The sequence below is a fragment of the Ranitomeya variabilis genome, chromosome 3, assembly GCF_051348905.1.
Source record: "Ranitomeya variabilis isolate aRanVar5 chromosome 3, aRanVar5.hap1, whole genome shotgun sequence".
In the NCBI taxonomy this organism is placed as follows: domain Eukaryota; kingdom Metazoa; phylum Chordata; class Amphibia; order Anura; family Dendrobatidae; genus Ranitomeya; species Ranitomeya variabilis.
Window position 1 is genome coordinate 449,401,586 of NC_135234.1, and position 13,023 is coordinate 449,414,608.

Genomic DNA, 13,023 nt, shown 5'->3' on the forward strand with positions numbered 1-13,023 from the left:
GCATTTACAGCGTACTAGCAGGGAGCCTGCAAACTGTCAGCAATGAGAATCTGAGCAACAGGACCCCAATTTATTGCTCACATGAGGATGCCATGACACTCATCTGAGTCCTCCTTTGTTTTTTATTGCAAATTTCAGATATCCAAGTCTGTCACTAAGTTTTTCCTTAAAAGTCTATAAGAGTGCATATCCATGTGCTTTATACTCCCACTGACTGAACCAAGAAAACCCGACAACGAGTTTATAGATCACATAGTAATAAAAACAGCACAACACCCCAAAGAGTTCTGTTGCCCTTTGTTTTAGTGATTTGTACAGGTCCTAACCCATGGAACTGGCTTGTGCGGCTGTACTCAGCCTCTGCCTTCATCAACCAATTCTCCACCTGGCTACTTTACTTTCTCTCTGCTTATATCCCCACCATCATCATGGGTGACTTTAATATCCCTACTGACACCCGCCAGCCAGCAGCCTCCAAGCTCCTGGCCCTTACTTCATCCTTTGGACTCACTCAGTGGTCCTCCACCACAGCCACCCACACAGACGGACATACACTAGACCTCATTTTCACCCGCGTCTGTTCCTTATCTAATCTCACAACCTCTCCCTTCCCTCATCTGACCACCATCTACTCACCTTCTCATCCTTGTCCTCCTCACCCGTCCTCCATGTCCAGCCATTACCACATCCTAGCAGAAACCTCACACACCTAGACATTCACAGACTCTCAGACTCTCCTCTACCCATCCTCCATATCTTCACTCCATGACATCGACAGCGCCACCGCTTTCTATAACACCACCCTCCAATCAGCCATAGACTCAGTCGCTCCTCTCATGCATGGCAAAATGCAACATCAATAGGCAACCCTGGCATAACAATCTCACCAAAAAACTTCGACAAGCATCCAGGGTCGCGAAGCAGTGTTGGAAGAAAACACGCCTGCCAGACGACTTCACTGCTTTCAAACAAGCTACACTTGCCTTCAAATTAGCCCTCACCTCTGCTAAACAGACTTATTTCACAAACCTTGTATCTTCATTATCCTACAACCCAAAACAACTGTTCAGCACATTTAACTCTCTCCTCCACCCACCACTGCCACCTCCAACTCCCCTCATCTCTTCCGAGGACTTTGCCACCTACTTCAAAAACAAGATCGACCAAACAAGGTAAACCTTTACTGTTCCACCACCCCAACCACTCCATATACCAGACCTCTGTCCTTCCCTAATAACCTCCCTCTCCAAAATCACTGAAGCAGAGCTTACTCACCTCCTTTCCAAATCACACCTCACCACTTGTGCACTTGATCCCATCCCTTCCCACCTGCTCCCCAACCTCACTAACATGCTCATTCCAGACCTAACCCATCTCTTCAACCTATCGCTATCTTCTTGTACCTTCCCCTCTGTCTTCAAACATGCCACCATCACACCTATTCTCAAAAAACTAGCCTTGACCAAACTGCTATGCCCAGCTATCGCCCCATATCACTGCTCCCATTTGTTTCAAAACTCCTTGAGCAGCATGTCTATGCTCAACTTTCCTCCCACCTCTCATCTCTCTCCTTGACAAACTCCAATCTGGCTTCCGCCCCCACCACTCCACCGAAACTGCCCTGACAAAAATTACTAATGACTTACTCACAGCCAAAGCTAACAGACAGTTCTCCATCCTCCTCCTTCTCGACTTGCCCTCTGCCTTCCACACAGTCGACCACTGCCTACTGCTACAGATTCTTTCTTCCCTTGGCATCAAAGACCTTGCCCTGTCCTGGATTGCCTCATACCTTTCCGACCGCACATTTAGTGTTTCCCACTCCCACACTACCTCCTTATCCCGCCCTCTCTCTGTTGGAGTTCCTCAAGGCTCTGTCCTAGGGCCCCTACTTTTTCCATCTATAAACTTGGCCTAGGACAACTCATAAAGTCCCATGGCTTCCAGTACCACCTGTATGCGGACGACACTCAGATCTACCTCTCTGGCACAGATATCACCTCTCTGCTGTCCAGAATCCCAGAGTGTCTGTCAGCCATATCCCCCTTCTTCACCGCTCGCTTCGTAAAACTCAATGTAGACAAAACCGAACTCATCATCTTTCCTCCATCTCGCGTATCCCCCCTACCTGATCTATCTATTATGGTAAACGGCATCATGCTCTCTCCTGCACCTGAAATCCGCTGCCTTGGGGTAACTCTAGACTCTGCCCCGTCCTTCAAACCGCACGTCCAAACTATTGCCACCTCCTGTCACCTCCAACTCAAAAATATTGCCAGAATCCATCCCTTCCTCAGCCCACAATCTACCAAAACTCTTGTGCATACCCTCATCTCCCGTCTCGATTACTGCAACACCCTCCTCTGTGGCCTGCCCACTAACGCTCTTGCACCGCTCCAGTCTGTCCTCAACTCTGCTGCCTGGCTAATCCACCTCTCTCCTCGCTACTCCCCTGCTTCTCCCCTCTGCAAATCCCTCCACTGGCTCCCAATTCCCCAACGAATCCAGTTCAAACTACTAACACTGATCTACAGAGCCATCCACAACCTGTCCCCTCCCTATATCTCTGAACTAATCTCTGAATATCTTCCCTCACTTAATCTCCGATCCTCCCAAGACCTCCTACTCTCCTCCACACTTATTCGTTCCTCACACAACCGCCTCCAAGATTTCTCCCGAATATGCTCCATCCTCTGGAATTCCACACCTCAACACGTCCGATTATCCACCACCCTCTGATCCTTCAGACGGAACTTGAAAACCCATCTCTTCAGGAAAGCCTACAGCCTGCAATAACCATTCTGCCACCTCACCACCATCCGAGCTGCTGCCTCACCACCTCCCGAGCTGCCGCCTCACCACCACCAGAGCTGCCACCTCACCACCACCAGAGCTGTCGCCTCACCACTACCAGAGCTGCCGCCTCACCGCCACCAGAGCTGCCGCACCCCTGATGTTCTGTCTCATCCCCATTATCCCATAGAATGTAAGTCCGCAAGGACAGGGTCTTATCCCCTCTGTATCAGTCTGTCATTGTAAATTTGTTTACTATAAACGATATCTATAACCCTGTACGTAACCCCTTTCTCATGTACAGCACCATGGAATTAATGGTGCTATATAAATAATAATAATATTATCAGCAAGCTAAGGTCATAATAAATAATAAAGATTTTTAGAATGTTATGTCTGTTATATTTTTAAAGTGATCAAGATTTATTTTCATAAGACCTAGTCTCCCCTTTAGTGAGGTTTTTACCCAACACTAAAACACTGCCATCCTACTGATCGTACTGCTGCATCCCTCATAGTAACTGCATTGCTAAAAAGCAGGTTCTTGTGGTTTTCTTATTGAGTGGCAATGACGTGTTAACAGGACAGAAGAAACATTATGACACCGAGGCAACGAGATCCACACCCATTGTGTAATTAAAGCAGACAAAACCGAGCGAATATGACTTCAACACCTGTATGCTATAGATCTGTAACCTGCCCTTACCAATCCTTTATTGAATCTAGGGAGGGTAGTAAAAGGAATTAAGTGAGATATGTGACATGCCAGTTTATGCTACTGACTGAATTCTGAGAGTGAAACTTTCGTAGCTACTTGAGAGAGGTTTCATGGCACTGACATGCCAGAAACGTGTGAGGTTGTTTTTAACCTTTACCTTTTTATGTTTAGAAAATTAAATAAAGTATTTTCTTACAACATCTGGGATGGCTGTGCTCACCCACTCCTCCTTCCTTTCTTGTGAAATTACTGGCTAGCCTAGCAGTGGAGTACTTTGATGCATGTGATGGAGAACTGTCTTTCATACAAATCATGGTCTTCTTGAAAGATTCAGACTTTTTCCTATACCATTAATCAATGAAAATGTCTTCTAAAAACTGACAATAGGTTCAGGAGATGATTTTGAGTCAATCTTCAAAAAGGTCAAAATAATCTCAACTTTAATAATAATAGCCCATAGCAGTACCCCACCTTCATCTTGCTGGGGTCTGAGTCGAAGTGGAGGTCTGTGGCCATTACTGATCCAATCACGGGTCCATCCATCTGGCCTGTCAAGAGTGACTCTCATTTCGTTAATCCATAAAACTTTTTTTACAAAATGTCAAATATTTCTTGGCCCAGTCTAGATGTTTTAACTTTTGTGTCTTGTTCAGTGGTTGTCAGTTTCAGCCTTCCTTACCTTGGCCATGTCTCTGAGCATTGAACACCTTGTACTTCTGGGCACACCTGGAAGGTTCAAGTTCTGGAATATGACAGCACTGGGGGATAATGGGTTCCTGGTCGCTTCACGTTTGATTCCTCTCAAATCTCTGGCAGTTAATGTGCGTCTTTTTTTCGCAACATGTTTTCGTTTTGACTATTTGCAACAAAACTTTTGATTGTTCACGTCCCAACAACTCAGCAATTTGAAGAGTGCTGCACCCCCCGGAGAGACGTTTAACAATTTTTGACTTTCCAGAGTCAGTTAAATCTCTTTTTGGCCTATTGGGCCTGAGGGAAACCAGCTGCCTAATAATTCTGCACCCCCAGATAAAGGTTGTTGATATCCTTAGGCCTTACCCTCCCTCATTACACAAATACACATCACCTGATCTGCTTCATCCAATACGCATTCAAGTTTATACAGCTTGGCACTGGAAAATCTGCAGAACAATGATGATATGGTCAAAATACTCACTTGCCTAATAATTGTGCAAACAGAGCATAGGCTTGGTTTGACATGTGAATTTGGGTTGACAGACTCCCTTCGAGCTTGAGTCAATGTATTGTTCATGTAATACAGTACAGGACAAGTGCTTTTGACTGAAAACATTTTTTTTGTTACCTATGCTCTAAGACATCTGGATACTAAGCAAAGGATCTCGTAATCAGATAAAAGAAATAAAATAATATTTTTAAAAGCAAGGCTGATTTTCCGAAACACGCAAGGCCATTCTTATCTCATAGGAAATGCATTACATTCATCAGTGTGGCTTCTGATTGGGTTATGTAAGAGTCATGTCGGTCTGGTAGTCGGGGGCAGGTATATCTCGCCCAGGTATTTGTCCTATGTGAATTAGGCCGCTCAGTATCTTCAGGATACCGAGGGGTTAATAAGTGCAGGAATAAAGGCTGACCAGCTGGAGGTTTCAGGTGTCAGCCTGGGGCACACAGAATGCCTGTCTGTGTGAGGCAAACGTGAGTGAGAGCTGTGCTCGTGACCTGTGTAATGTTAGCTGGGAGGGAGAAGCCCCCCAGTTGTTAGATAGGAACGTATTTGTATAGTTAGCGCCGGACAGGCAAGGATTTATTTTTATGTTTTGTTTTCTGTATTTGCTTTCACTTTAATAATCCTGACCTGAGGTCAGTCTACTTGGAAACCTGCTGTCGCCTCAGAGTTCAATGCACAAACCACGTGACCTTTGACCCCAGCAAAGGCGATCCCGGAGTGTTTTGTTACATTGTGGTGGAGAATGCGGGCATTCCGTGGCACAGGCGACAGTATGGAAGACGTGGTGAAAGCCCTAGTACAGTCCGCTGCCGTACAGCAGGAAGCTAATCGCTTGATGGCCGCACAGCTGAAGGAGTTGGTGGACGTGACGACTGCAGACCGCCAGCTTCTCCAACAGGTGGCGCAGCGCTTGGTGAGCATGCCTGAGGCTAACCCGGAAGCAGAGTCCAGGAGAATCCATGTGAGTCGGTACTGGCAAAAGCTGACCGCAGAAGATGACGTCGAGGCGTACCTGACAACGTTTGAGCGGACAGCGCTGAGAGAGAAGTGGCCGAAGGAACGATGGGCCGATCTAATTGCTCCGTTTCTCTCCGGTGAGGCCCAAAAGGCTTACCATGACTTGGACCCGGAAGTCGCTCAGGACTTTGAGAGGCTGAAAGCTGAGGTCCTGGCCCGGCTGGGTGTGACGACGGCTGTCCGTGCACAGAGGGTACATCAGTGGACCTATCAGCCAGATAAACCGCCGCGATCGCAGATGTTCGACCTGATCTACTTGATAAAGAAATGGCTGCAACCCGAGGTACTGACAACTCCGGAGATAATCCAGCGCATCGTTCTGGACAAGTACCTGAGAGTACTACCACCGGCGCTGAAAAAGTGGGTGAGCCAAGGAAATCCCGCGACAGCGGATCAATTGGTGGACTTGGTGGAGCGTTGTTCCGTGGCGGAAGGACTTCCTGATGATACCGCTACTACCCGAACTGTACCTCCTCCTCGTGGAACCGGTAAGACTGTTCCAGGGACTGCGGGGGAAGGAAAATTGCCAAAAACTGTGGGGGAGGAACACGGGACTGCTCGCACCCCGAGATCAAGGGTGTCGGACTCTGGTTTCAATAGGGGGCCTGTTAGGTGTTTCCGTTGCCATGAGAAGGGCCATGTTTCTGCAAACTGTCCTGTTACCACTGAACCCATGCAGTGCGACGTTACGGACTCTAAGAAGCGCATGTCTTTGGTTACACGGCTAGTAAGTGTGAATGCGGGTCAAAATGATACAGCGAAACACCTGCGTGAATTGTCTGTAGATGGGAAAAAATGTTGTGGCATTGCTAGACTCTGGAAGTGTGGTGACTCTGGTGAAAGCCAGTCTGGTGGCACTTCCATCTGGTCCGTCTGATAAATTTTCTGTAACGTGTGTGCATGGTGACACCTGCTCATATCCTACAGCGGTCATATGTATCTCCACTCCCTATGGGTCTGTGCAACACAAAGTGGGACTCGTTCCCGCATTGTTACATGATATAATCCTGGGCAGGGATTTTCCTCATTTCTGGCAGTTGTGGGAGAATCAGTTGCTCCTTCACGGTAGCTGTAACCGTGAATCTTCCCCCATGCCATCTGGAGGTCCCGAGTTCCTAGACGAGAGCCCACAGGAAGATGTTGCTGGGGAGGTTATTGAATCTAACCTTCAGTTCCCCTTCTCAGTTATGGCGGGGGAAACTGAGGAAACTCAGCGAGAGGCGGAGGCAGACAGCCATCCAGCACCCTGCCTACCCGATTTGGGAGTTCAGTTGGATGACTTCCACAGCGAACAAATGAAAGATCCTACCCTGACTCAGGCTAGGAAAAATGTAAAAGTGATAGATAGCGTACCCGTAGAACCTGACACTAGGCTAGCGTACCCGTACATGGTTCTTGAGAATGATTTACTCTACCAGGTAGAAAAAAAAGGGGAAGACACTGTGCAACAGTTAGTGGTACCCAAACCTTATCGGCGGAAGGTACTGGACCTGGCCCACGGACATATAATGGGGGGACATCTGGGGGTACAAAAAACCACAGAAAGGATATTGCATTGTTTTGTGTTGCCCGGAATACACAATGATGTGCGTAACTATTGTGAGTCCTGTCCAGAGTGCCAAATCTCGGCACCTAAACCTCGGTTCTGTAGCCCTTTGGTACCCCTCCCTATTATTGGGGTCCCGTTTGAGAGAATTGGGATGGATTTGGTTGGGCCCCTTCCCCGGTCCGCACGTGGGCATCAACATATCCTCGTCATCATGGACTATGCCACTCGTTACCCCGAAGCCATCCCTTTGCGTAACACTGCTACCAAAACGATCGCCAAAGAGTTGGTACAAGTGTTTAGTCGGGTGGGAATTCCAAAACAGATACTCACCGACCAGGGGACTCCCTTTATGTCAAGGGTGATGAAGGAGCTCTGCAGGCTCTTACAAATAGACCAGTTGCGTACATCTGTCTATCACCCTCAAACAGATGGCCTGGTTGAGCGGTTAAATAAAACCTTAAAACAGATGCTCCGGAAGGCGATAGACAAAGATGGAAAGAACTGGGATTACTTGTTACCCTATTTGCTGTTTGCCATTAGGGAAGTTCCCCAGTCTTCCACAGGATTCTCGCCTTTCGAGCTATTATATGCCCGTCGTCCCCGTGGACTGTTGGACGTCGCAAAAGAAACCTGGGAAGGTCAAGTCACTCCCTTTAAAACGGTGATAGACCATGTAACGCAAATGCAGGACCGGATTGCTGCTGTCATGCCCCTTGTTAGGGAACATATGTTACAGGCCCAGGGAGCCCAGAGGCAAAGTTATGATAGAGGCGCCAAGGTCCGTACGTTTGCACCCGGGGATAGGGTGTTGATCCTAATCCCTACGGTGGATAGTAAATTTCTGGCAAAATGGCAAGGCCCCTTTGAGGTCATGGAACGAGTTGGAGAAGTGAACTATAAAGTGCACCAGCCTGGTAAGAGAAAACCAGAGCAGATTTATCATGTGAATCTGATAAAACCCTGGAAAGACCGCGCTGCCCTAACAGCGGATCTGCCCCGACCGGTTTGCTCACCTACCATACCGGAGGTGCAGATTGCCGAGACTCTCTCTGAACGACAAAAATCTGAGGTTAAGCAGTTTTTGTTACAGAACCAACAGTTTTTCTCGGAAAAACCTGGCCAGACTAGGCTAGTGAAACATGAGATTGTCACAGAGCCTGGTGTCACAGTTCATGTGAAGCCATACCGGATTCCGGAAGCACGCCGTGAAGCCGTCTCCCGGGAGGTGAAGGCCATGTTGGACTTAGGAGTCATTGAAGAGTCGCACAGCGCCTGGTCCAGTCCAATCGTGTTGATACCTAAGCCGGATGTGTCATGATTCTCAATGGCGAGAGAACATAGCCCAGCATATATGAGAACTAGCTCTTGGAAGATGGAAACTATACTGACCATGAACTAAACCTGCCGCACAACTAGAAGTGGCCGGGTAGCATGCCTACGTTTTTTAACCCTAGATGCCCAGCGCCAGCCGGAGACCTACCTAATCCTAGCAGAGGAAAAGACAGTCCTGGCTCACCTCTAGAGAAATTTTCCCAAAAGGCAGACAGAGGCCCCCACATATATTGGAGGTGATTTTAGATGAAATGACAAACGTAGAATGAAAATAGGTTTAGCAAAATCGAGGTCCGCTTTCTAGATAGCAGGAAGACAGAAAGGACACTTTCATGGTCAGCAGAAAACCCTATCAAAACACCATCCAGAAATTCCTTTAAGACTCTAGCATTAACTCATAACACCAGAGTGGCAATTTCCGATCACAAGAGCTTTCCAGACACAGTAACGAAACAGCAGCTGTGAACAGGAACAAAATGCAAAAACACACAAGGACAAAAGTCCAACTTAGCTGGGAGTTGTCTAGTAGCAGGAACAAGCACAGAAGGCTTCTGATTACATTGATGACCGGCAAGAAACTGACAGAGGAGCAAGGTTATATAGCGACTCCCACATCCTGATAGGAGCAGGTGAACAGAGGGGATGATGCACACAAGTTCAATTCCACAAGTGGCCACCGGGGGAGCCCAGAATCCAATTTCACAACAGTACCCCCCCCTCAAGGAGGGGGCACCGAACCCTCACCAGAACCACCAGGGCGATCAGGATGGGCCCTATGAAAGGCACGAACCAGATCAGAGGCATGAACATCAGATGCATTCACCCAAGAATTATCCTCCTGGCCGTATCCCTTCCACTTGACCAGATACTGGAGTCTCCGTCTGGAAACACGAGAGTCCAAGATCTTCTCCACAACGTACTCCAACTCACCCTCAACCAACACCGGAGCAGGAGGCTCAACGGAAGGCACAACCGGTACCTCATACCTGCGCAACAATGACCGATGAAAAACATTATGAATCGAAAAGGATGCAGGGAGGTCCAAACGGAAGGACACAGGGTTAAGAATCTCCAATATCTTGTACGGGCCGATGAACCGAGGCTTAAACTTAGGAGAAGAAACCCTCATAGGGACAAAACGAGAAGACAACCACACCAAGTCCCCAACACAAAGCCGAGGACCAACACGATGCCGGCGGTTGGCAAAAAGCTGAGTCTTCTCCTGGGACAACTTCAAATTGTCCACCACCTGCCCCCAAATCTGATGCAACCTCTCCACCACAGCATCCACTCCAGGACAATCCGAAGATTCCACTTGACCGGAGGAAAATCGAGGATGAAACCCCAAATTACAGAAAAACGGGGACACCAAGGTGGCAGAGCTGGCCCGATTATTGAGGGCGAACTCCGCCAAAGGCAAAAAAGCAACCCAATCATCCTGATCCGCAGACACAAAACACCTCAAATATGTCTCCAAGGTCTGATTAGTCCGCTCGGTCTGGCCATTAGTCTGAGGATGGAAAGCAGACGAAAAAGACAAATCTATGCCCATCCTAGCACAGAATGCCCGCCAAAATCTAGACACGAATTGGGTCCCTCTGTCAGAAACGATATTCTCAGGAATACCATGCAAACGAACAACATTTTGAAAAAACAGAGGAACCAACTCGGAAGAAGAAGGCAACTTAGGCAAGGGAACCAGATGGACCATCTTAGAGAAACGGTCACACACCACCCAGATGACAGACATCTTCCGAGAAACAGGCAGATCCGAAATAAAATCCATCGAGATGTGCGTCCAAGGCCTCTTCGGGATAGGCAAGGGCAACAACAATCCACTAGCCCGAGAACAACAAGGCTTGGCCCGAGCACAAACGTCACAAGACTGCACAAAGCCTCGCACATCTCGTGACAGGGAAGGCCACCAGAAGGACCTTGCCACCAAATCCCTGGTACCAAAGATTCCAGGATGACCTGCCAACGCAGAAGAATGAACCTCAGAGATGACTCTACTGGTCCAATCATCAGGAACAAACAGTCTACCAGGTGGGCAACGATCAGGTCTATCCGCCTGAAACTCCTGCAAGGCCCGCCGCAGGTCTGGAGAAACGGCAGACAATATCACTCCATCTTTAAGGATACCTGTGGGCTCAGAATTACCAGGGGAGTCAGGCTCAAAACTCCTAGAAAGGGCATCCGCCTTAACATTCTTAGAACCCGGTAGGTACGACACCACAAAATTAAACCGAGAGAAAAACAACGACCAGCGCGCCTGTCTAGGATTCAGGCGCCTGGCAGACTCAAGGTAAATTAAATTTTTGTGGTCAGTCAATACCACCACCTGATGTCTGGCCCCCTCAAGCCAGTGACGCCACTCCTCAAAAGCCCACTTCATGGCCAAAAGCTCCCGATTCCCAATATCATAATTCCGCTCGGCGGGCGAAAATTTACGGGAAAAAAAAGCACAAGGTCTCATCACGGAGCAGTCGGAACTTCTCTGCGACAACACCGCCCCAGCTCCGATTTCAGAAGCGTCGACCTCAACCTGAAAAGGAAGAGCAACATCAGGCTGACGCAACACTGGGGCGGAAGAAAAGCGGCGCTTGAGCTCCCGAAAGGCCTCCACAGCATCAGGGGACCAATCAGCAACATCAGCACCCTTCTTAGTCAAATCAGTCAATGGTTTTACAACATCAGAAAAACCAGCAATAAATCGACGATAAAAGTTAGCAAAGCCCAAAAATTTCTGAAGACTCTTAAGAGAAGAGGGTTGCGTCCAATCACCAATAGCCTGAACCTTGACAGGATCCATCTCGATGGAAGAGGGGGAAAAAATGTATCCCAAGAAAGAAATCTTTTGAACCCCAAAAACACACTTAGAACCCTTCACACACAAGGAATTAGACCGCAAAACCTGAAAAACCCTCCTGACCTGCTGGACATGAGAGTCCCAGTCATCCGAAAAAATCAGAATATCATCCAGATAAACAATCATAAATTTATCCAAATAATCGCGGAAAATGTAATGCATAAAGGACTGGAAGACTGAAGGGGCATTTGAAAGACCAAAAGGCATCACCAAATACTCAAAATGGCCCTCGGGCGTATTAAATGCGGTTTTCCACTCATCCCCCTGCTTGATTCGCACCAAATTATACGCCCCACGGAGATCAATCTTAGAGAACCACTTGGCCCCCTTTATACGAGCAAACAAATCAGTAAGCAGTGGTAACGGATATTGATATTTAACCGTGATTTTATTCAAAAGTCGATAATCAATACACGGCCTCAAAGAGCCGTCTTTCTTAGACACAAAGAAAAAACCGGCTCCTAAGGGAGATGACGAAGGACGAATATGTCCCTTTTCCAAGGACTCCTTTATATATTCTCGCATAGCAGCGTGTTCAGGCACAGACAGATTAAATAAACGACCCTTAGGGTATTTACTACCCGGAATCAAGTCTATGGCACAATCGCACTCCCGGTGCGGAGGTAGTGAACCAACCTTGGGTTCTTCAAAAACGTCACGAAAGTCAGACAAGAATTCAGGAATCTCAGAGGGAATAGATGATGAAATGGAAACCAAAGGTACGTCCCCATGAGTTCCTTTACATCCCCAGCTTAACACAGACATAGCTCTCCAGTTGAGGACTGGGTTATGAGATTGCAGCCATGGCAATCCCAGCACCAAAACATCATGTAGATTATACAGCACCAGAAAGCGAATAACCTCCTGGTGATCCGGATTAACACGCATAGTCACTTGTGTCCAGTATTGTGGTTTATTACTAGCCAATGGGGTGGAGTCAATCCCTTTCAGAGGTATCGGAGCCTCCAGTGGCTCCAAATCATACCCACAGCGTTTGGCAAAGGACCAATCCATAAGACTCAAAGCAGCGCCAGAGTCGACATAGGCGTCCGCGGTAATAGATGACAAAGAACAAATCAGGGTCACAGATAGAATAAACTTAGACTGTAAAGTGCTAATTGAAACAGACTTGTCAGGCTTCTTAGTACGCTTAAAGCATGCTGATATAACATGAGTTGAATCACCACAATAGAAGCACAACCCATTTTTTCGTCTAAAATTCTGCCGCTCGCTTCTGGACAGAATTCTATCACATTGCATATTTTCTGGCGTTTTCTCAGTAGACACCGCCAAATGGTGCACAGGTTTGCGCTCCCGCAGACGCCTATCGATCTGAATAGCCATCGTCATGGACTCATTCAGACTCGCAGGCACAGGGAACCCCACCATAACATCCTTAATGGCATCAGAGAGACCTTCTCTGAAAATCGCCGCCAGGGCGCACTCATTCCACTGAGTAAGCACAGACCATTTGCGGAATTTTTGGCAGTATATTTCAGCTTCATCTTGCCCCTGAGACAAGGACATCAAGGCCT

At 47.7% G+C, this 13,023-nt stretch overlaps 1 protein-coding gene across 1 annotated transcript in view; it reads right to left on the minus strand.

The window, feature by feature from the left end:
• CRACDL (CRACD like) overlaps window positions 1-13,023 on the minus strand; it is a 154,286-nt gene that overhangs the window by 97,943 nt on the left and 43,320 nt on the right. The gene's annotated exons all lie outside the window — the stretch shown is intronic.